The sequence below is a fragment of the Pinus tabuliformis genome, chromosome J (assembly GCF_031772625.1).
Source record: "Pinus tabuliformis cultivar Carrire ecotype Pingquan chromosome J, CPIR1, whole genome shotgun sequence".
In the NCBI taxonomy this organism is placed as follows: Eukaryota; Viridiplantae; Streptophyta; class Pinopsida; order Pinales; family Pinaceae; genus Pinus; species Pinus tabuliformis.
In genome coordinates, this window is record NC_142295.1 from 550,831,861 (window position 1) to 550,856,608 (window position 24,748).

General features: G+C 36.1%; 1 protein-coding gene across 2 annotated transcripts in view; it reads left to right on the forward strand.

Annotated features, from left to right (window-relative positions):
* The window catches only part of LOC149228193 (putative E3 ubiquitin-protein ligase XBOS34), a 285,882-nt gene that overhangs the window by 43,367 nt on the left and 217,767 nt on the right, over positions 1 to 24,748 (forward strand). Inside the window, exon 2 of one of the 2 annotated variants that reach the window (XM_089378093.1) lies at positions 22,229 to 22,253. The exons of the other annotated variant lie outside the window; for it this stretch is intronic. The gene's annotated coding sequence lies outside the window, so the exon portion shown is untranslated. The remainder of the gene's footprint in view (positions 1 to 22,228; positions 22,254 to 24,748) is intronic. 2 annotated transcript variants of the gene reach the window in all.

A 24,748-nucleotide genomic window follows, 5' to 3' on the forward strand; every position in this document is an offset into this window, starting at 1 on the left:
ATCATGTAGGCTCAAGACCCCAAGTGGCACTGCATTGAACCCCATGGGCAACTATAAATTAGAGAGGCCTTTAGACCTCATTAGCACAATTCATATTCTTCTCTTAGAGACATCTACTGTAGCCATACGAAGGTGAGAAAGAGGACGAGCTCAAGAGGACAAGGAGTCAAGTAGTTGTAAGGAAGATTCCCTGCTCTCGGGAAGAAGAAAATTTCTGTTTTTGACCTAGTTTCTCTCTCTAGCAGTTCACATGTGTGGGAGGCAGTTTCTGTTGTTGGGGGTCTACTGCAGGTCCAAATTTCACTGTACTAGTCGCAGGGTCGAACTACAACATCTTGCCAGAATTTGATGTTGATTGGCTAGGGTTTTCTGGGGAAGCTTTGACTAGGTTTGACCTAGACTTGGGAGGCTTGGTTTGGAGAGGGCTCGACTTGATCTTGGGTGGCAAGGCTGACTTTCATATTGCTCATTGGTATAAAGAAATATTGTTGGGTTTTTCCCCTAAGAGGGGGTTTCCCAAGGTAAATGTCTATGTCTTGTGTATTGTGCTTCTGTAATCTTGACTTTCCTGCATATTGGAATTACTGTATAATTTCTTGATGAATAAGAAGAACCTCTATGAGGTAATAAGAAGACTCATATAATTCACAAGTAATTATCAAGAATAAGAAAATCAAGTAAATGTGATCAAAACCCTTGATTTTCTAACAAATCTCAAGTTACTCAACACTTAATACATCATTATATTAGCACCCGTAATTGGTTAAACCCCCAAATCTCTAACTTGACATTATAATATTGCCTTTTGACTCATGTCACTTAATAAAATAACTATATAACGCTGGCATATATTTTATATTTTTGTATTGTATTTTAATGCACATTTGGAAATTTGTACACCATTTTGTATATTTTCCATGTAACGTCAATATAATATTAGGAAAAAAATGTGATGTGTGTTAATGGTTTAGTGGTATATGAAATAGGTTATCTAGGGGAGGTCAAGGTATCAGGTATATGGAAGATCATCAATTAGTTATGAGTCTTTTATATTTTGTTGTTTCCCTAGGAAACTTTTGATTCATTCTCTTATTATGGTTACTCTATTGTTCCACATTGATTGTGCATATTGTCCATATGCTATGATATATGTAGAAATTCTCAGTGCTAAATATTTGGCTAATAAAATATGAATTTTTGTGAAGAAGCTAAGAAAACAATTTCAAAAGTTTATATATATTTTTAGGTTCTTGTTCAAAATTAAGATGTTATATTACAATATGTTGTAGGACTTTGACATTGATTTCCACAAGTAATATACTTTCTATGCATCCATATCGGATGTGAGACAAAATAAGATAATTTTATTAATGTTCAACACAAGAGAGTATTTTTTAAATTGGCTTCAAGATAAGGATCTAGAAGTTTCAATGACACAACAAGAGACGCTTCTGAGCTTTTATTTGACTTACACCATATATAACATTGTTGGACATGCGTTTTCTTAAAATTCAATTTATGTACACAGAACAATATAAAGGAAAACTAATATATATGCATGTTTATGCACATGTCAATTGGGTTTAGCCCAGTGGTTGGAAGGAATGATTGTTATCCTCTCCACTCAAGTTCAATTCCCACAATTGACATGTTGAGCTAATTTTGAGTATATTGTTGTAGTGGCTTCGAGCCCTATCGTTGACTAGCCTTTGTTCCTTAAAGATTCTAGGGTTACCCTGGGTATCATCCTCGAAATAAGGGGAAGTATTTGGGGGTTTTCTCAATCTTTATAACCTAGAAAAAAATGCCATTGACCACAATTAAGCATGAGAAAACGTTGACTAGTTTTGAAAGTGTTTTAATCTCTGTTACATCGAAACTGCTCCTGAGAGGTGGGAAAACCGTTCCAATGGTTCCCACGCTCCAAGGAGCTTTGGAATTGTATGGGAACATTACCTTTTCAGCGAGAGCTGCAATGGGAGCTGGGGAAAGTTCCAGGAGCTTTGAAGACTGTTTTTTTTGGAGTTTCGGCATTCCCTGGGGTTGGGGAATACAAAGTGTATAGAGAAATATGCTGAATTGCCCACAAAACATGAGCCTATGTTGAAGCCTTTGCAAGAAGAAAGACCAAAGACATCCTTAACACCGATATCCTTAATTGAGAAACTGGAGCAATCTCTTGATGGGTTAAGGAAGCGTGTGGCACCTCGACGTAAGGGCGATATCTGGGATGTCATGCTGATGAGTATTTCTTTTGTTGTTTATGTATATATATCGCAAAAGATTGTGTGTGCATATTGTATGTGGCAGTCAATGCTTAAACATTAGAGTTGTTTTTTCTCGTAAGAATAACTAGAGAAACATGTCAGAGAACTGATAATGAACTTGACATTTTATATATATAAAAGGGAGAGACTCAGGGAGAGAGACACCCAGAGAATATATTTATATATAAGAGAGATTATATATTATTTTTGATTATTATATAAATTATATAATTAATTAATTATTATTATTATTATTATTTATTTTTATTTTTATTTTTTATTTTAAATTTTTTTATTATATAATATTATTGCTCCCGATTCTCTGTTTCTTGTAAATTTTGGGGAAACTTCTAGCCATTTCGGGCACCCGTACCCAAGTTCCCAACGTTTCCATGTTCCAGAATCTCATGCAACATAGGTTTTAATGCAATATAGCAAACATCGTGTTGGGAAAAATATTGCCAACATCCCAAAAAAGAAAATATCAGAAAAATTGTGAAAATATCGCTAAATACTGGCAAAATTAAAACAAAATATTAAAAAAGACAAAGAAATCGACTTTATGTGTCACTGTCCATGGGTAGGGTGATATTTTCATGCATCATGCAATAGTATCATGATATTTACAATATTATCATGATATTTTTGAGAACGAAATCTTCATGTTCTTTAATGGCGATAATATTGTTTTGGGGTAAAAATCGTGACGTTGTGATGTTTGCACTGTTGCAGTACCAATTTAATGTTAACGATGACTGATCTTAATTGACTACAACTAAAGTTTGACTATGGTGAATTGCATTTTGAAATTATCTATTAAAATTTATTTTTGGTGAATTCTTCCTTAAAAATCAGTTGCTCTTGAAAAGCATACCCAACCCCTCAAAGGGTGAATCACAATGTTCCATGTAGCTGACCTATGAAACACGTGTCTCACATTCTTTAACAACATTTAGCTTATGTTTGGTCAAATTTATGTAATAAGGGGTACTCCTCTTCCATCAAAGTTCAAACTATTCAAGACTTACACCTGGCTCTAGTCGCTAGAAACATGCCTTCGGAGAATGGGCCTGTTGACCATTGAAGGAAACTTGAAGGCTCCATGCCCAAGGATATGTCAGAGCATTCTTGTACTTACAGAGTTCTAGATATCATCAAGCTTCTAATTCTTCTCCCTCTTCTTCTTCATTATACTCAGATTTCGCAGCCCTACGGGGATATTGTAAAGTGATGCTAACATGATGAAATAAAGTCATGTAACAGGCCAGCTTAGAAATTTGCTATCAAGTGAGTTCACTCTAGGGTTTTTTTCACTTAATTAATTATTTGTGCTTTTCAGTGCTTAATAATTAATTGAGTTTTTTCTCCCAAACATAAACCCAAAGCTGGAGTGTGGCTTGATGGTAAGGCCTTAAGTGAGTCCTAGTGTCTAGAGTCAATGTATATTACCATGTTAGATCACTCGTAAAATTTCGCGGAATTTGATTAGGTCTAGGTGTCATTTTTTAAATTATTAAAATTTCCCGCAAAACAAGATTTTTAATAAATTTTCTATGTAAATTGTAATAAGTGATGTCTAGAGAAGTTGTAGAGGGTATGAGTAGTCGAAATTGGACCTCTATACCTCAAATTTATAATAAGGCACACCTTGAGGGGTAAAAAATCACTTATAGACCCTCAAAACCCACTTTTCCTAAGTCTAGGGGAAAATGTGGCAATAAAATGACCCATAAATAAATAAAATGGAGAAAAATAAATAGCTCCATGTGACAAAATGATATGGAAATGACTTGGGAAATTCTCTGAAGTCAAAAGGCAAGTCAAGGGGCAGTCAAATGATGATAAGGCACATGATTCATCACTAAAGTTATGGATCATGAGGAAGTCAAATTTGTGGTCTAGAATAAAGGGTTTGATTTCGTGACTTGGAAACTCGATTTATTTGGGAGAATTAGCATATGATATGAGGTGATTTGATTGCTATTCTAATGGAGACGTGCCCCCATGTTATTTCAGTTCACCATCTACACATGGCACCCACACTTAAGTTAGCTCAACGCAATAGATAGTCCAGGCCCACACATTCCTTGCTGGCAACTGCTACACATGGGATTTGGGACTGATATGGAGAGGTGTCACTCCTCTTGAGTGGTTGTTGAGATTCGATGGGAGTTGGCTCACTCTTCATCAACAAATCTTCAAACTTGGCAATCCAAATTGTGCACATGAGAAATACGCTGGGCCAACTAAGGAAACTCGACTTGCTTGATCTCACGTGTCATATCAGCTCTACACTTGGATTTCGACTTGTCTTCTTGGGATTGTCTCCACCTGCACTTTTCATATGGGATGTCTCTCGGGGTTTGCTCCCATTCTCGTATTTAAAGGGCCATTGGCTCCTATTCTCTCATGAAAAAACAAGCTCTTGTGCTTGGGGAGATTATACTGTTTTGCGTACTCTCATTTTGATGCAATAATAAAGACTCCGGGGTTCATGTGTGGTGTTCTTCTTCCATGGATATTGTATGATTTTTTTGAATATGTGCTTATTGTTCTATTGGTGATCATTCTATTGTTTTTTCCATTTGCTCTTGTAGATGTATTAGTGTCTAGTTATTTTGCACTAGTATTTGGGTTGGAGAAGTATTCTAGATCATGATGTTTTAGTAGATTTTTGGTTAAATTTCTAGAGTTTCCTATTTCATTGTAGCATCTAACCCTAATGGATCTAACAATTTATCTTGAAATTGTGTAGAAAGTCTCAAGTGTGAGGGGGCATTCTCGGTTGAACTAGCCCACTCTTGAGCATAGATGTAGAAGAACCTACATATTGTTTTCCAAGTCTTATCATTTGATTTGTTGTACAGGGGTCTCCTTGGCCTTGGCTTGTGACTAAATCCATTTCAATATACTTGTTTTAAACATTGCACTTCTATTAAACAAATCTACTGGCATAGAGCATATTAGTGGCTAGTCAAGGAGATGAGTCATACTAACAATCCTTGATCTAATTCTTGTAAACTATTTGTAAATATTCTTGCATTATTTTCTTACTGTCATCCACTAATCCTTGGATGAGGTTTTGCATGGAAAACCATATTTGATTTAGGAGTTTTTCTCATCTAGATTTGGCAGGGATTTAAAGAGCTCAAGGCTGGAAACTATTCACAATTTTTTTGCATACTGCCATCACTTTATTGGAGCAGAAAACTCACTTGGTCGTGAGCACTTGAGGGCCTTTCTCTTCCCTGGCCGTGAGCAAATAGGAAGCTGCCATATATCTCTGTCAAAACAGTGAGGAGGTGGCTGTCTATCTCAGTCAAAACAACGAGCATCTAGAGGCAGCCTCTCATATTAGTCAAGGCTGTGATTAGAGTAAAAGTATTTAAAAATTTAGATTTGTATTGAGGATCATCCTATTGTACCTCATTGCCTCCGACCATGTGTAATTTCCTCACTGTTTTCTTAAGGGAAGGTTCATTCTTCTTTAAAGATTTAACATCAATTGTAAAACCTTCCTTAAAGATTTGAGGCCTTTTCATGGTCAAACGGTCTCTTTTTGTAACATCATAATGATAAAACACTATTTTTATTTGGAGCCCGGGGCACCATCCCCTTCTCTCAAACTTCTTACTTGGTGTTTGATTAACTTCCCATTTCTTTCTTGAATTTAGATTTATTTTGTTAATGCTCTTTTTCATTGTCAAGCCAAGTTTCATGATCACATGCTAAGTTGCTAACTGTTCACTTAACAAGTTTCCCATTTTATATCATTTAACTTTTGCTACATTTTAAATGCCATCTAGTTGCAATTTCATGTTAGCATAGTTTTCATCTAGATTGTAACATTTACGTACCTCAAGTTTCATGCTCAAATCATCTGCAACTTGTTTCATTTGGAAAATTTACTTTGAGCAAATCTCTACACTTGGAACAAATTTTGCAAGTTTATTATAGTTTGTTAACTTCATTTATTCACAATCTAGTTTTAACGATCTAATTGTTTATTTTTGGTTCATTTGCTCTATTTACATTCCATTTACAAATTTGAGCAACTCATTAGCCTATATATTTTCTTGTGCTTTATGATACAACTTCACTTGGTTTAATTGTCATAGTATATCACATTATAAGTGAAGCTACATTTTTATAGAGCACTTTGAATTCAAGGCAATTGAGTTAGTATTTCAACTATTGATCTAATTATCTTTTATTGATGTTGTTTTCATTGAGTAATTGGTACATGCTTCATTGATCATTGTTACAAGTTTATGTCATATTGTGCTTAATGTAATCTTGATCGCAATTTTATTTGCTATCTCTTTATTTGAAGCATATTGTTATCACTATATCTTTTTGAAGACATTTCATTAACATTTAGGTATCTCATTTGCATATTAGATTTAGACTTGTATTTCTAAATTCTACCTCCAAGCATAAGCTTGGTTGCATATAAACTTTAGGACAAGTCCGTCCGACTTTCTTTCACTTGAGTAAGGTTAAAACACGTGACCTTGCAGTTCTCTTGTGGCCGATCTCTTGTAGGAACAAAGACAAGTGGATTGCAAGGAGCCTAGGAAGGATATCGTTAATGATTGACTTGTGCCTATTCAGCGTATCCTCCTTGCAACTCACCCCAATCTTTACCTTGTTGTAAGAAATTGAAGGGAAATTTCTTACCATAGATTATACATTTAATTAAAATCAACCATGATCCTTGCATTTCACATAGTTTAAGTTTTGCATTCATTTGTCTAACATCATCTTATTTGGCATATTATGTTACGAACAAAGTTCGTACTTCACAATAATCTTCATAACACTTGGTACACAAAGAAAAGGAGAAACTCAAAAAGTTGTGTAGTGAAACGCTTCAATTGTGATTGCGACAAGGTTGACGAAGAATTAATGGCCAAAGGTTGGGATCAGAGAACGTGGCTCTGATACCAATATAATAAACAATGTTCTGTTACACTTTGATACCAGTGTAACGAACAAAGTTCGTATATGCAGCGAAGAGATTCAGAATATCTGAAACACTCAATCGTGATCAAAGTTAATCTGGAAACTCAATGACAAATTCCAACCATGGGATGAGATTCCTCTTTTAGAGAGGACCAATTTTGACTATTGAAGCGCTTAATTTGGAAAAGGAAAATTGCATTTTTGAATTAAAAGCCCACATGTGCATATTTGATCAGGTCGGCCCTAAAGCAAATTGGACTCCCTTGGAAGGCTATAAATACAAGTCAAGTGAACCTCATTTGGACATCATCATGGAGTATTCTTCAATTCTCTTCTTTGGTTTGGCTTGCATAGGTCTGAGGCAAGTTCGCGGAGATTGGTTGGCATAGGTCTGAACTTGCAGGGTCCGAAGCTTGCATCTCTGTTTTTAGGGTTTTGGGTCTCAGCCACAGACATGTCATGGAGAAATTTCGACTAAAGCCTTTCAGCCGTGTGCATGACGCATCTTCCTTGCAACTGGAACTTAAGGGTTGAATTTTTCAGTTGACCGAAGATTTCTCTAGTTGACTGCAAAGTTCGACATCTGACCTCAATCAATAACAGTGGATCACAAGCTTTTGAATCAGGGTTTTGAATTATTCGCATGGTTGGGTTCATCTCATAGATATTGTCTAGTTGATTTTGCTGGATAGATTTATGATGAAAGATATGGATCATTGTACTCTCTATTTGCTGAATCATTCAATGACAATCTAATGAGAAGAAGAATTTGAAAGGGTTTTCCGCGTAGTGGGTTTTGCCCTAGTCTCGAACCAATCCTGGTGTCTCTATGTGTGAATGCCTTTCTTCTATTGTTCCTTTATGTTCCACTGCATTAATGATGATGTTGTTCTTTTTATATAATTGCATATGTTGCTGAATAATGTCGTAAATCTGAATAATGACATGATCCTATGGGGTGAATTTAATATGCAAATGTTGAAATGCAAATATCAAAGCAAAGAACAATATAGCCCTAAGAAAAAATTTAACATGGTATCAAAATTGCGATGAAGAAAAGTCATTGAAGATCACCCCTATGAAGATATCTTTGATGAAAGTAAGAGATGATGGTGGAGACCTAAAAGAATACTAGCATTTGAAGGAAACCCTAGGCAATTTGACTGTTAGGGTTTGATGGATATTATGAGGTTAGGGTTGGGTAGAAACCATGGATTATGACAGATTTGATGTAGCCCTAGATGGGATAGTCTCAATTAGGCTTGTTTGTTGATGAATTTGGTTGAGACATTAAAGACGTTAATGTTATATGGTCAATGGACAATCATGGCTCTTGAAGCGTGGTTCAAGAGGGAGAGCTCACCTCTAATTAAGATAAGTACCTTTTATGTTACCTCTTTGTGATTCTATTCCTGTTTGAGTTTATTGCTTTGATTGTTACTTATATTTCTTGCATGTATATTTGAGTATTTGGATGCTTCTAACCTCTTGATAAGATGTGAGAAGTGGATCCTTCTTGAGGATCATGGCTAGTGCAAGAAGAGAAGAGCTAGTGTTGGAAAAGGAAAGAGGCACCTGATGAAAAATTGACAAAGTGCTCTAGCTTCCAATGTCAAGGTGCAAAGGTATTTGAATGCTACAAGATATATATGATGCATTGTTTCAATGTTATGTTTCAGTTGGAATATCGGATGGCAAGGTAAGCCCTAATGTATAATGAATATCATCTTCACAAATGGCTCATGCATGCATATGAAAGTAAGTTTGATTCATGGTACTTGTGATGAGATGGTACACTTGGTATTGGGCAAGTATCTTACATTCTATTTAAGTCATGGTAAAGCTACTTAGAAACATTGATTTTTTATATATTGGTATATTTGATATTTGTAAAAGCATCTCACATCTTCTACATGATGGATTTCATAAGAAGGATAGCTTATTTATTTTTGATATATGGTAGCTTGATTCGATTGTTAATGCTTGTGATAAGCATGATAACCATAATGTTAGAAGTGTAACAATAAGATTGATATTCAGGACCTTCTTGTTGACCTTCGTTAGCTTAGTAATTATGACGTGGTAAAATTGGATGCCCTAATGGTTGATGATAAAGAAGTGATGTAGTGATTATAATCTTTGAAGTATGATGATAAACCTGTCAACTACCCTAATCATATGACTTTAGCTCTTGATGAAAGATTGATTTCATGTTCATATGTGGTGATGAAGTAGCTAATGCTGACATGTTATGTCCATGATGAATATATGTATTAGAACTTGATATAGTTTGATTTCATGATCTAACAGTTCTGTTGATGCATGACAGTATTATGATAGACAGGTTGATGTTTTGAATGATGATGACTGAAGTAGCTTCCCATTCAGAGGGAGAAACTCTCCATAAAATCCCTACACCTATTATCATGTGCATTAAATGTATAGAAGATTCCTTATTGTTGAAGTTTTCTAACATAAATAGACAAATTTATGATGTTCTTGGTCTGCAGCAAGTTCTGGTCTGAGAAGAGAGGGTTTCTCTTAGTCTAAGCCCCAACCGCATGGAAGAAGGCTTAAGAGTGCAGTTATAGGCGTCCAATTGCACGGAAGAAGGCCTATGGGTGCGATTATGACTGTAGGTCACAAAATCTAAAGCTTTAAGAAATTAGGAATGCACCAAAAGTATGACAGTCCTACATATATGGAGCAGACAACAAAAATTTCTATGAGCAGAGAAGTTTGAATGTTTGACTTACTATAGAGAATGTAAACGTGTTGACTAAACTTGTGTGTGCAGGGGACCGAAATATGCATACTAGTATGTTATTTTGATTTGATCATTAAAGCTAGTATATGACAGTGTTTGATAACAATTGCAATGGTTGACAAGATTTGGCTTATTGGTTTAATATAGAAGCAACATTGGAGTTTTAGCATAGTGCATGATAATTCATAAATATGTTTTGGCTTATGGATTGTTTGAATTCACAATGATAACAAGTTAGAGTTTTGATCTGATTTGGTATTTGATAACTGATGATTTGCCTCGATGATAGTGCTATGTGGGCATAGTGATTTTCAAAACCTATATTGGTATCCAATAATGATTTTGTATTGACTTCATTGACTTTTGCACATTGGTTGAAGTATAAACAATTGTGACTTATCCTTGGTATATGCATTTTCATCTAGTTACAATTCATGTTATGATGGCATGATAGAATTTGAGATCGCTTAATAACAATTTATTGACATGGCAATAGATGAAATCGTCACTTGGTATTTGGATATGAGCTCTACCTGACATTTGATCCGAAGCAGTTTGTCACAGTCATATTGGCAGAAACTTTTATGACTTTGATATTAGTTTTAATCTGACACCTAAAGCTTGATAAGCTGACTTAGTTAATTTGATTGCACAAGTGTTTGGTCAAGCATATTGGTTTGGTCAAGTGTTATGTTTACAGAAAGCATTGTATGAAGCAAGCTCCCCGAGCCTGGTATGTCCGCATTGACAGTTATTTGGTGAAGCTAGGAAGATGTGCCAATCCAAATCTCTTCTTCAAAAGTAGTCTAAGGTATGACTTTGATTTTGGTTTTATATGCTGATGGTCTATTCTTGATAGGTAATGAGCCTTTGATGAACAAAGTAAGAGGGAGTTGGCCTCTGAAGTTCGAAATGAGAATCATGGCATGATGAATTACATTCTGAAGCTGGGAAAATAAAATCTATATTGTGAAGATATTAAAGAAAGCGGAAATGCGAATATTTGGACACTTCGATTGAATTTCAAGAAGTTATGAAGAGATATCATTGAACTTGACTTGGCAACCAATAGTTGATTTCAAGAAGTTATGAAGAGATATCGTTGAACTTGACTTGGAAACCGATAGTTGATTGAAGAATTGATGTTTTGTGTGAACACACATCCTTGTATATATATGTTTTGCATAAACCCTGATTGAGCTGCTTCACACATGTTGAGTTGCTGCTGAGTACCCTTCGAGATATTTGCATGGGACAATCAATTTTTTGTTTGAGATATTCTTCTTATGATATGTGACTGCATGGGACGATCAATTTTTTGTTTGAGATATTCTTCTTATGATATGTGACTGCATGGGACGATCAATTTTTTGTTTGAGATATTCTTCTTATGATATGTGTCTGCATGGATGTATTGATGTTGATTGGGATTGTTATTGATGATATAAGCACATTTGGGTGCTGCCTTAGTATGAGATCTGCCATGATATTCTTGGATGAAAAGTCCGTAGCTTTAAGCATGGCCAAGGTTGAGTACAATGTTGTTGGCATGACTAGCTGTGAGGCAGGTTGAAGCTCTTTGGAGAGCTGTTTGAGCAGGTTTTGGATATGACAGTGATATATTGCAATAGTAATGAGTGGGATCTGATTGGCAGAGAATCCCGTATATAGATGGGACTGAGATATCTTCAGCTAGTGCTGTTGTACGAAACAAGCTTAGGCTTGTGGTTGCTACCTCTGTGAGAGGGAGGATAAATAAGATATCCTTTTTGTGATATATATATATATTTGTTCTAATATAATATTTGATTTGATGTCCTGTATGAACAAGAGACTGTTGCTATTGAGACACGATGATTGAAATCTTCAGTGAATTGTTCACGCTGATACCAGATATGAGCATGATGATTTGTTTTGATCCATAGAGAGCAGGATTGATTGAGAACAATGAGCCAATTCATTCACCTTATTTGAGCTCCCAGGGTGAGGAATTGAGATGGAGGGCTCCTGGGGTTGAGGGATCTATGGACAATAGGGTCGTAGATGTTGCTCCCCTATCTGTTACCCATAGGGTTGGAGGTGTTTCTCCCTTATCTTGGTCTTTGCAGAGTATATCAGTTGGCATCATACCCACAAGCTGGGCTTGTTGGGATTGCCCCTCCCTGTCTGGCCAATGGGTTGAGGAGGCTTGGGGGTGTGTGATCCTTACCTTTGGTAAGTCAAGTATTTCACCCAAGTTCGTATTATGATGCAATTGTTCTACCACATGACATTGAGTGTCATTGTTGGGAAGATCAGTGGGCAATAGGATGGGTTGAGATGTGCTCCCCTATATCACCTATTGCTTGATATGGGGTTGAAGATGTTTTGCTCCCTTGTGAGATTCTGAGTTGAGATGTGCTTCCAGCTTGAGAGTGCTCACTGATGATAAACTCTTTGATGTTTCCCAGGTGATAGCATTGGGCTCCTTGCTGGTAGTAATTTTGAGTTGAGACTAAGCTCCCCGATGTAGATTCAGGTTGAGATGTGCTCCTTGATATTGTTTCGGATTGAGATGTGCTCTCCGACGTGATAGAGGGTGGTAGCTTAGGCTCCCCTCCGATGTCAAATTCTTCTTCTTTTAGATTCGAGAATGTTTAACATATGAGAAGAGATAATCAAGAGATAAGCAAAGATGAGTAGAAATGTGCAGTAATGACACTTGATGATGAGATACTTGAAACATGATATGATTAGATGACAGGATACTTTCAATGATGACATGATGCAGTTGGAATTTCTCCTTCGCTGAGAGAGGGTGTTAATTTGGCAGCTTAGTGACAAATTCCAACCATGGGATGAGATTCCTCTTTTCGAGAGGACCAATTTTGACTATTGAAGCACTCAATTTGGACAAGGGAAAGTGTATTTTTGAATTAAAAGCCCACATGTGCATATTTGATTAGGTCGGCCCTAAAGCAAATTGGACACCCTTGGAAGGCTATAAATACAAGTCAAGTGAACCTCATTTGGACATCATCATGGGACATTCTTCTATTCTCTTCTTTGGTTTGGCTCGCACAGGTCTGAGGCAAGTTCACGAAGATTGGTTGGCATAGGTCCGAAATTGCAGAGTCCGAAGCTTGCATTTCTGTTTTTAGGGTTTTGGGTCTCAGCGGCAAGCATGCCATGGAGAAATTTCGACTGTAGTCGTAGACATGTCATAGAGAAATTTCGACCGAAGCCTTCTAGCCGCATGCATGACACATCCTCCCTGCTACTAGAACCTAAAGGTTGAATTTTTCAGTCGACCGAAGATTTCACCAATTGACCGCAATGTTCGGCAACTGACCTCAGTTAGTAATAATTGATCACAAGCTCTTGAATTAGGGTTTTGGATTATTGGCATGGTTGGGTTCATCTCATGGATATTGTCTAGTTGATTTTGTTGGATAGGTTGATAATGAAAGATATGGATCATTGTACTTTCTCTTTGCTGAATCATTCAATGACAATCTAATAAGAAGAAGAATTTGAAAGGGTTTTTCCCATAGTGTGTTTTGCCTTGGTCTCCGACCAATCTTGGTGTCTCTATATGTGAATGCTTTTCTTCTATTGGTCCTTATGTTTTGTTGCATTGATGATTATGTTGTTCTTTCTATATAATTGCATATGTTGCTGAATAATGTTGTAAATTTGAATAATGACATGATCCTATGGGGTCAATTTAATATGCAAATGTTGAAATGCAATTATCAAAGCAAAGAACAATATAGCCCTAAGAAAAAATTTAACAATCACAACATGGTTGACGAAGAAACACTAGCAAAATGGAGAAACTCCAAAAGTTGTGTAGCGAAACGCTTCAATTGTGATTGCGACAAGGTTGACGAAGACTTGATGGCCAAAGCCCAGGATCAGAGAATGTGGCTCGATATCAATGTAATAAACAAAGTTCTGTTGCGCTCTGATACCAATGTAATCAACAAAGTTCATTTACGCTCTAATATCAATGTAATGAACAAAGTTCGTATACGCAATAGAGATATTCAAAATATCTGAAATATGAAGGTATCCATTTACAAAGAGATTCCTTACAGAGATAGACTATCTTCGCATTTATCGGACTTTATGCCGTTCACAAGGAACAAGCATTACCGAAGGCTACCTGGCGATAGATAGGCTCTGCCTCAGAATATGACACAACTCATTTACAGACTGGACGACTTCCTAAATGGTTCGGCCACTTTAGGTTCTCACCAGTGCCGAGCACACTGATGCGCATGCTCCCAAATCACCTAAAGACTTGAGTTCTTCTCGTGTTGCAAGCAGATCAGACAGAATGTCCGCAGATGCAGAGGAGGAGAGTTACTCGACGCAAAGACCCTCAAACTTCGAATGCCCCTCCCTCTTACCATTCCAGTATTTATAATCCCTTAGCAGGTTAACCGGTCGAAGTTTTTATCGGAATCCTACAATAAGAGGAATCTCCTTTTGGTATGAATATCACGCAGGAAATCATAACCAAAGGATTAACAGTAAGGAGTACCTAAAAGATTCGGGCAAGTGGGTACTACCACTTGTTATCTCGTCCCTTAAAGGCAGTGCCATATGGGGACCGAATCTGACACTATCTAAAAAGCAAGATTATATGATCAGTAGACAAGACGGCCAGAATCTAGGACATCGGCTCTTAATAATTACAAAGTGGATATTTTAAAGAAAACCCACGAAAACTAAAAGGCCGGAATCTAGGACATCAACTCATAATTACAAAGTGGATATTTAAAAAAAAAACCCACGAAAACTAAAAATGTACATGATATCTTAATGAGTGATCATATACATTAATCACTGTTATATTGCCATTCTTCTGCACCAGCATATTCCCTGTCAGCTTCATCCATCTCTAGTAGTTGTTCTATATCAGGAGCAAATATATCATTTGGCAATGCATCATCAAGCCATGGAGGTGCTACTTCCAAGAAACAACAAAAAAAATGGAAAATGGAATACATTTTTTGGTCTTGTCCTGGGGTCTGTAGAAATTTCTCCATGGAAATTGACCTTCAAATTGAATGCTGGTTCATTTTGCTGTCCATCCTGTACAACTACCTCAGTTTCATTATGAAGAAATTCAAACTCTACAGTGTAGTCATATCGAGCAGCAATATGGATTTCCCAAATTAAAGTGTTAATGGTTTCCGGAAGTTAAAATTACAAATATGCTCACTCCTAGGCATATACTTAAACATGAACAGCTTAAACCAGGGACTCCACCAGTTATTAGCATTATCTAACTGTGTCGCATATGCAATGAATCTAACATAACCATGTATCCTGGCCCTCTGATGGATAGAGAAATAATCTTGCCATGTCCAATCAGTATGTTGGACGAATCCAAAATAGATAGGAACTGGTTCTCTAGACAGGGAATAATAGACACGCCACGACCTATCTCTATAAGGTAACTCCCTACTATAGGCTATCATGCCAGACTCTGAATCGAACCATATTTGCAAAATAATTTGGATGACCTCTACTGGTAATGACTTGACTCTTAAAACAAAACAATCCCAACAGAATTCATATTTACACTGACTACAGACCAAGATTGAACAAATTTTTGACTGACAAACACTAGACTGGACTGGACTTTTACTTGAAGAACTTTCTCCTTTGTATAGGGGTCTGAACATCTTGGTGTCTTTGATTTCTGGAGCTCCTTCTCTTGTTAGCATGTCTGCTAGATAATTTTCTGCACCTGATTTATAGACAATGTCGAAATCAAAACCTTCTAGCCAGAGAGCCCATCTTAGAATCCTGGTATTCCCTTGTTCTAGCAATTTCTTGTTGGACAAAATACCTTTCATATGCTTTAGATCAGTTCTAACCAGAAACCTGACACTTTTCAAAAATAACCTGAATCTTTGTATTCCCCTTTTGACAGCAAGTATTTCTTTGTGGGAGGATGGATATTTAACTTCTGTGTCGTCAAAAGTTCCAGAGGCATACACACAAACAATTTCCTTCCTTCCATGTTTCTGTAATAACGCTGCAGCCCATGTATGATCAGATGCATCTGTTTCAAGAATAAATGGGAGATTAGTGTCAGGCAGTCTTAACTTGGGAAGTTCTCTGATTTTGCTTTTTATGTTCCTTACTGCTGTAGTCATCTTATTGGACCATTCAATTTTTTCTTTCCTCAGTCTTTTCTGCAAAATCTTTGTATCTTCAGACTGTTTTTCGTAGAACTGTCGGATATAATTCAAGCAACCCAAAAATCTCTGAAGCATCTTTTCATCAAGGAGAACATCAGGAAACTTTAAAAGGTGGAGAAGGACATGAGGCTGAAGCTCTATATGACCTTGTTCGATATGCAATCCTAAATAGTCTATTTTGACTTTTCCAATTTGAAATTTATCCTCTGAGTCAGATAGAACTAAGCCATGCTTATATACCATTTCATAAAAGTTTTCTAAATGCATCTTGTGAGTATTTACATCCTTACTGAATACAAGCAAATCATCAATATATACAATGACATATTCTACCCCTCCAAAAATGTCTTCCATCCTTTTTTGAAACTCAGACGGGGCATTCTTCAATCCAAATGGCATGACTGTCCATTGGTATTGGCCATGTGGAACCGTGAAGGCGGTTTTATACCTGTCTTCTGGAATAATGCCAATTTGCCAAAACCCACTTTTAAGATCAAATTTGCTGAAAACATTAGCATTGGCTATTTTAGCAAGCAACAATTCTTTATTGGGAAGAGGATACCTGATAGGCATGAGGGCCTCATTTAATATTTTGTAATTAATTACCAACCTCTTCTTGCCACGTTTTTTCTCACTATGTTTGTTGACGTAGAAAGCTGGACATGCCCATGGGCTTTTGCAAGGCTCAATCAAATGTTGTTCAAGCAGTTGTTGAATTTCTTGTTTGCACAAGGCTTGTTCAGTAGGCGACATATGGTTAGCACTTGCTTTCTGTGCTTTAGAAACATACCCTTCTTTATAAGGTAATGCTACAAAATATTTCTCTCTGGTCCAGAAAGCGTCTGGCCTGCTTGCTGTGCAATCTTGGTGTAGCTTATCTGAGATTGCTTGCAATGCTTTTTGTCCATGTATTTCTGCATGCTTGACAATTTTTTGAATTTTTGTAAGATTATGCATAGTGTCCTGCAAATTATCTTCTTCACTGGGTTTGACTTTAAGCTGGTACTCATTCTTTGTAGGAATCATAACAGGCCCTTCATTAGTAGTAAATGTGACGGTGTCTTTGCCAAAGGTGACTGGGAGGAACCTTTTCAAAAAATCTTGTCCTAACAAGACATCTGAGCTTGTATCAAAACTGTACAATGTAACATAAGTCTGTACATGATTCAAATAGACTGGAAAATCAGGAGATATATAGTTAATCTCCATTAATTCTTTATTTACAACTTTGAAGGACAATTTAGTAGGCTGCCAATAATAAGCAGGAATTGCACCAAACTTGCAGCAACTACACATAGCTCCAGAATCGATTTGCGCATCTAAAGTATATTCCTTTATGTTTGGCAATTTTATCTTCAAAGGAATTACTACTTTATCTCCTATTCCCATGATGTTCACCAAATCTACTTCTTGAGATTTCATGGGCATTTCTTCTGGAATATCCTTCATTAGCATTCTCGCCAATTTGGAATTAGTATCATCATATTCAGAAACAAGATTTTGAAGTTTAGCTGATAATTGAAACATTTCTGATCTTGTTGATTTGATAGATGATTCCAAACTGCTAATTTTTCTCTTGAGAGTATTAATTTCATCCATACCTGTATCTTGAGAAGCTTCTGTAAGGTACAATGGTTTGAACATTGAATCAAACTCTCTTGCCACGAAATTCTCATCATCAATGATCCTTCTGGAAGGCAATTGTTTTTCTAAGCTTTCTAGCCTTTCTTTCAATCTTCTTCTGGCCGTTAACTGGGATGGTGCAAGCTGGGCTAGCTGTGTGTTAATCTCATCAATCTGATTTTGCAAACTATCTGTTTTATTGAAGCAGAACATTTTAATGTCAGCAATAAAAGTTTCATCAGGGTCAGAGGAATCCGATTCCAACCTTATTTTGCTGATATTAGGTAAATCATCAATATCTCAAATAGAAGAATCACTAGAAATTTCAAAATATTCACCATCTGAGTGGGATATGAGATCCCAATTTTCTGGATTATGGACTGTAGTGAAAACATCCATAATCTTCAACTGTTTCTTGTTCTTTTTCTCTTTGCATGTATTTGCATAATGGCCTTCTTTCCCACATATAAAACATGTTACCCTTTTAGAAGGCTTTGCTCTTTTCCTGAATATTGTCCTCTTCTTTTTGGAAAACTTAGAAGGATAATATTTTTTCTTAGGAATGTACTTGTCTGTTTTGCAAGAACAAGAAACTTTTGATACTTTCTTTCTAGATTTGCTACTACATCCAAAATCATAAGTTTCTGCAAAATTATTACATAACTTCGTACTGAAATGCATCTGCTTTTTAAAATTCTTTTTAGCTTTTTCTGATGCACATTCCTTTTGCAGAATAGAAACTATCATTTGGTGTATCGCAGCAAATGAAGAATTCTCAATTCTTATCTTGTTGGTCTCAATATACTGGTTAATCAAATCTGGAATTTTCCCTGGCATTGAAGCTATATAATATCTCAAATAAGCAACATTGTGAGGATCTGCTGCTTGATAAAGAAGTTTTTGCATAACACAATAATAATCATGCAAATAATCTATGTTACACAATCTTTGAGACAAAAAGAGTTGACCATGATGCACTGAATTTTCTGGTACTACTCCCACAAATTCATGTTTTAAGGCATCGAAAATAGCTTTCAAGGGATCTGTTGGATGTTCAATGATATTGGTCATCTCTTCTTCAGACAACTTATCCCACCATTGTTTTAAAATGCCAGTAAAAGACCAAACGATTTGTGTGACTATATCAGACCATGAGACTTTAGTTTCAGCTTTGCGTTGGAGTGCCCAAGCATGAACATTATGCAGGACTGTTATTACTTCTTCACTTCCCATGCAATCAATATTTACTAGGAGTGTATTACCAAATCCTTTAGCTGAGGGATTTTCAAATTTGGTAGTGGTATTTTCCAGATTATCTCTGTATCGGGAAAACGGACTATCGGCGGAGGCATCATGTGCAAAAGTGTCAGTGTCGCCTTTCTTTCCTTTATGTGAAAATGAAAATGTGTCTCCTCTATCTCTTTTAGAACTAGTTTCTCCTGGAGTATGGGAGGTGACACCAGACATGGCCAAGATTTGTGGAGTAGATGGTTGGCCATTTTCTACAAGGGTTCGAAGACTGACATAACCCTTTGGTAACCTTAAGCTTTCAACAGTAGGAAAAGTGGTTAGCCTAGCTTTCATCAAATTTGTTTTTTCCTTGGCTAACATTATTCCTTGTTGAACCTTTTCTATCTTAGCAATATTTACATTGTCTATGCCTTTAAACAAAATACTCCTAAGACCTTCCGTTGATTCTTCTGATCCGGAAGAAAACTTCAATTTTGAACTTTAAAGATCTACTTCTCTATAATGAGGTGGAGAAGTAGGCTGTGGTAATGCATTCCTTAAATGTTCGAGAGACTTAGAGATTATTCCTATGTTGGAATTGACATCATTCAATCTCTGTATGTGCTCATTTTGCATTTCCAAACATTCTTTATAACCATTGTGCATTTTCTTTATATGTTCCTTAATCTCTAGCACATCTTTGGCTATATCATCTATATTCTGCAGCATACAAACAATCTGGTAGTTTGTATAATTATGCATTTTCTCTAATTCTGTTTGATCTGTATCTGACATATTTTTCATCTGTAACCATTGAAAGTCTGACTTCAAAGTACCATTTTTGAAAGTTTTTCTAGAGTTTGTAGGCTCCAGATATCTTTCATTAATCTTTGCAATTAGATCTTGTTGAGCTCTAGGAAGACTAAAGCTTTTTATATCAGGTAATACGGATTCAAGCTTCTAGTCTTCGAGTTGGAAACTGGAAGATGGACCGGATACACAGAATTGGCAATCATCAGATTTATGAGTCAGATGTTTCTTTTGATTCTTTTTGGGAGCAGAATATGTGGGTGGTACAGGAATTGATAAAGGAGCAGGAGTACGCATAACTGGTGGATGTATTACTGCTTTTGTACTATCCTGACTTCCTAGAAATGGAGACCTATCCAAGATAGTCATGGATCTGACGAGACGAGGGCTTGTGAATTTTAGACTAGAAGATCCATTAGGATGCTTGACAATAGACAATTGTCTAGGTTCTTTTGGCGTTTGCAGTTGAGGATATTTTTGGGATAATGGAATGTAAGTACTATTCCATTCATCAGGCAGTGTGCATTCTGAAAACCCTATCTGCAAGGGGGCAGTATTACCAGGACCAACTATTACTCCTTCTTTCAAAGCTCTAGAACACAATTTCGGATTGAGTGGAGGCATTGTGCTTGAAACAAATCGAAGACAAATAGAAGAATGTAGCTGAGCGATGAAAGTTTGTGGGGCGACATTGAATCCATTGAACTGAATATAGGCATTCAAAAATTCATTTATGTATGGGTCACTCAAAGAAACTTGGTATCTGGGAATTACAGAGGACCAGACGGGACCATTATTAAGAGGACTCTGAAAACCTCTCAACAGTGCATCATTAAACTCATCCAGTCTAGTATCCAGAACGCAAGTTAGGCAAGAAGCATTTAACCAAGGCCTGACAAGTGGATTAATCCCGAACTGAATCATGCCTATATGAATATATTTGAACCCATGTTCTAAACCCCATTCAATATCTTCCCTTTTGATTAAAGGGATCTGATAGACTTTCTGATCAGTAGTAATTGGAATGTTTACAAAAGTAAAGCGGAATAATTGAGTTGCTCTGAACTGAAAAGCAGGAATCTTATACAACTTATCTACCCCTATCTCTGGCAATGTCCAATTTGGCTGTGGATCAAATTCCTGGACTAAAACCTTTTCATCATATAATTTTTCTTCAGAAGATTTGTTCAAATATTTATTCAGAAAAGACCATCTCTTTTGCTTAGCAATTTGCTTATCTTCGGGTGTTTGAAGAACGAATTCATTCAAAGAACCAGCCATTGAGATTAAATATAAGTATGCACCTGAACAGAGGAGAAAAATTCTTTGTGCTCCAGGAAAGAAAACACGGCAGTCGGTCGCCAAAACGCTCTTTACCAAAGCCTTATCGCCGACTTTAACTCATAAACAAAGGCAGGGATAAATACAACTCAATGGGAGAACCGATAATAAAAATTGCTTGGACAAACATTGTTTTCCTCTTCAAAAAGCTCTGTCCTCAAAGCTTATTACGGATAAGGTGTATCATCTGTTCTTTGTGTTTGTAATCTATTCACATCTTTTGGAATTCATTGATTTGTCGTCTTCGTTGATACAAGATGATAAGATCCTTTGAGTGATAAACAAAATAGTCGAATTGAGTAGGGATCTGACCATCCTAAATCAATCTTCTGTGGAATCTTGTAGTTAATGGAAAGATGAGATGGATTTTTATCACAAGACTGAATTATGGTGACATCGACGTTCTTGGGAACATAAGTCACTTGTTTCTGGTTTGGGTATACGGATTGGTTAAGATATTTTCTTTTATAATTTGGATGATGATAAGTTCTTCTTGTGATTTGATCTCCCTTTAATCTGTTTGTGGTGATTTCTCGGTTTATTGAAAGTATCTGATTTCTTTCAGGTACAAAGGTCGCTTGATTAATTACAATATCTTCTCTTGAAATTTCCGTTGTTGGAACTGCAACTTCTGAGTATGTCTTCACTTCAATTGGTTTATCCTCTTCTTGAGTTGTGGTATTGACTGGATCAATATTCATCCTTTATCTTCAACTTGGACTATTACAACTGGAGACTTTGATACTTCTTTTTGAGTAAGTTGTTCTAACTTGTCTTTTAGCGATTTCTTGTCACTTTTAAGCTTTTTTATTTGCGTAAGAAGGTTTTGGTTATGATTCCTTAGATGTGAAAGTTCTTCACTTTCTAGATTTTGACTTTCTTCTTAGTGTCCTCTTCAGCTTTTAAACTTTTGATTTGTTCTAGTAATTTTTTATTAAGGTTCTTTAAACATAAATTTTCTTCTTGTTTTGATAAATGCTTCTTGAGTTCCTTCTTTGTGACCTTAGTCTTCTTGACTTGTGCAGGCAATGTTTAAACGTGGTCCTTGAGGTGAGAAATTTCTTCGTCCTTTTCCATTACTTCCTTGTAATGCATATCAACAAGATCTTTATATTCCTATTGTAACACTTTCTTGTTTTGCCGAAGTTTGGCTATTTTGTCTTTCTCTTGATCTTCCAGCTGCAATTTCTCGGTACACTGGATTACATCGTTTTGTAGGAGTGATGATGGGCGTTTAACTTGCAATTTGGATTCCATTTTCTTCATTTCCTTATTAAAATCTGCATGTTGTTGCCCAAGTGTTGCCATTAATTGTTTTATATCTCTTGCTAACGATTGTTTTTGTGTATCACTTAGATATTCAACTAAAGTAAAAGTTTTGTAACATTTTGTGCAGACGACATTTTGATTTCTAAATGACTCTTGACAATTAGAATATTCCTTTGAACAAAAAGGACATCTTGAAAAAAAACCCATATTTTTTTTCTTTTTCTTCACTTCTTTTAACTTTGTATGGAACCTTATTTAATTATTTTGTTTTTTGTAAGGTACCCTTCTCGTCTTTTTTGATAATAAGGTTCCTTTAAAAATATGAATCAAAACTTTTGAAATTCCCTTTTTCCCTTTTGTGTAGTCGATAATTTTGTCCAATGATATTTTGTTGTTAATATAAGTGACTTTTTAAATTTTTTTTTTTATGATTTTTTTTAAATTCTTTAAATATATATTGAAAAATATATAAATATAAGTTATCTATTTATATATCATTCACTAACATATATTGTGTCTAATTCCAAACTATTAAAAACTGATACCAAATTAGATAATTGTGTATGGTCTGGGTTGTACAGAATAGGGCGATGGTTTTCTTGATCATGGATAGGATGACAAAGATGGTGATGGATAGCAGAGGGACATGATTGTCGGCTGTGATGAGGACCTGATACAATGGAGAAATGACAAAGTGATCCTATATGCAATGCTTCGAGGGTGAATAGGGACTCAACTGAAATGTGGGTGGCTCTATGATTGACAAGAGATAGCAGAGCAGCTTGCTCAGACTGACTGCGTGTTCTGCGGGTGATGAGAAGAAAGGTTTGTGGTGGTCGAGGATCAACGGGGAACAAGGAAATAACTTAGACTGCAGATGGATGCGAATGGATGACGTCGATGGCGGTGTAATGTACTGTGGTCAAGTGGCTGCCTGTCGGTTCGACGTCTGTGGGGTGTGGTATGTGGGTTGCAACAGTTGTCAACAAGGCTCTGTTGGGCAGTTGAACTGCAACAGGGATGACAACCATTGGTCAGATACTTGTGGTTACTATGCACAACTAATTGGTGGGCAGTGGTGATGACGGGCTTGGTTTCGACCGGTGGTTGGAATTCCAAATTTTGCCTTTTTCTCTTTCTTTTTCTAAGTTATCTATATATATATATATATCTTTTGTTTTTTATGAAAACTATTTTTTATTTTTATTTTTACTTTTCTTTACTTATTTTATTTTATTTTTATAATTTTTTTTTTGTCAGACTTATATCTATTCTTAACCTTTTTTTTCCATTTTCTTTATTTCTCTCTCATTTTTTTTAATAATATATATACCTTTTTTTGACCTTTTTTTTTATAAATTTTTTTAATAACTTTATTTTTTTTTAATAATGGCCAAAGCCTTGAATGAGAAAACTAGCGAAATGGAGAAACTCGAAAAGCTCTGTAGCGAAACACTTCAATCGTGATCGCAACAAGGCTGACGAAGACTTAATGGCCAAAGGCCGGGATCAGAGAACATAGCTCCGATACCAATGTAACAGACAAAGTTCTGTTATGCTTTGATACCAAAGTGATGAACAAAGTTTGTTTACGCTCTAATACCTGTTACCACTCAATTTCACAAGAGTCTTAGGAGGGGTTCCTAAGGTACTAATACTAAATTAAGTGGCAACAATGGGACAAGGACCCACTGTCACCTTAGTCAATGTCCCCTGCTTTTTACAGACTTTCACTGATGGGAGGAGTCTTAGTATGGTGGAAATCACGAGATTGATGAGGTAAATAACAACGTACAATGTGATTTCCTAAGTCACATGACACGAGGACACGGGACACGAAGGACATGTAAATACAAGTATTCAACATGAAACGTAGCGACCCCGAAAACAGGACACAAGGGACACGTTTATATATATATATATATATAAAAAATACTGAAATATAGTGCTTGATCCATATAGATATGAATCATGATGATATCTATTTAGTATTTAGTGTACACTATTTACTATTTAGTATTTAATAATTTACTAGTTAGTTTATTAATTTACTACATCAATGATGTTCACAGTTCAATGTTCATGTTATAATTTTTGTTATTAACTTCAAACAAGTTTGATCATGTTCAAACTTCACATAAGGTAGTTTATGAACTATAAATTTATGTGTTTAAACTTCATTGTTGACCAGAGTGTTAATCGAGCTTTCCCTCCCTTTAGACCTCGAAGGTGTAGTGAGCAATGAGCACATGATGGGGAGCTGGGATTTTTATTTC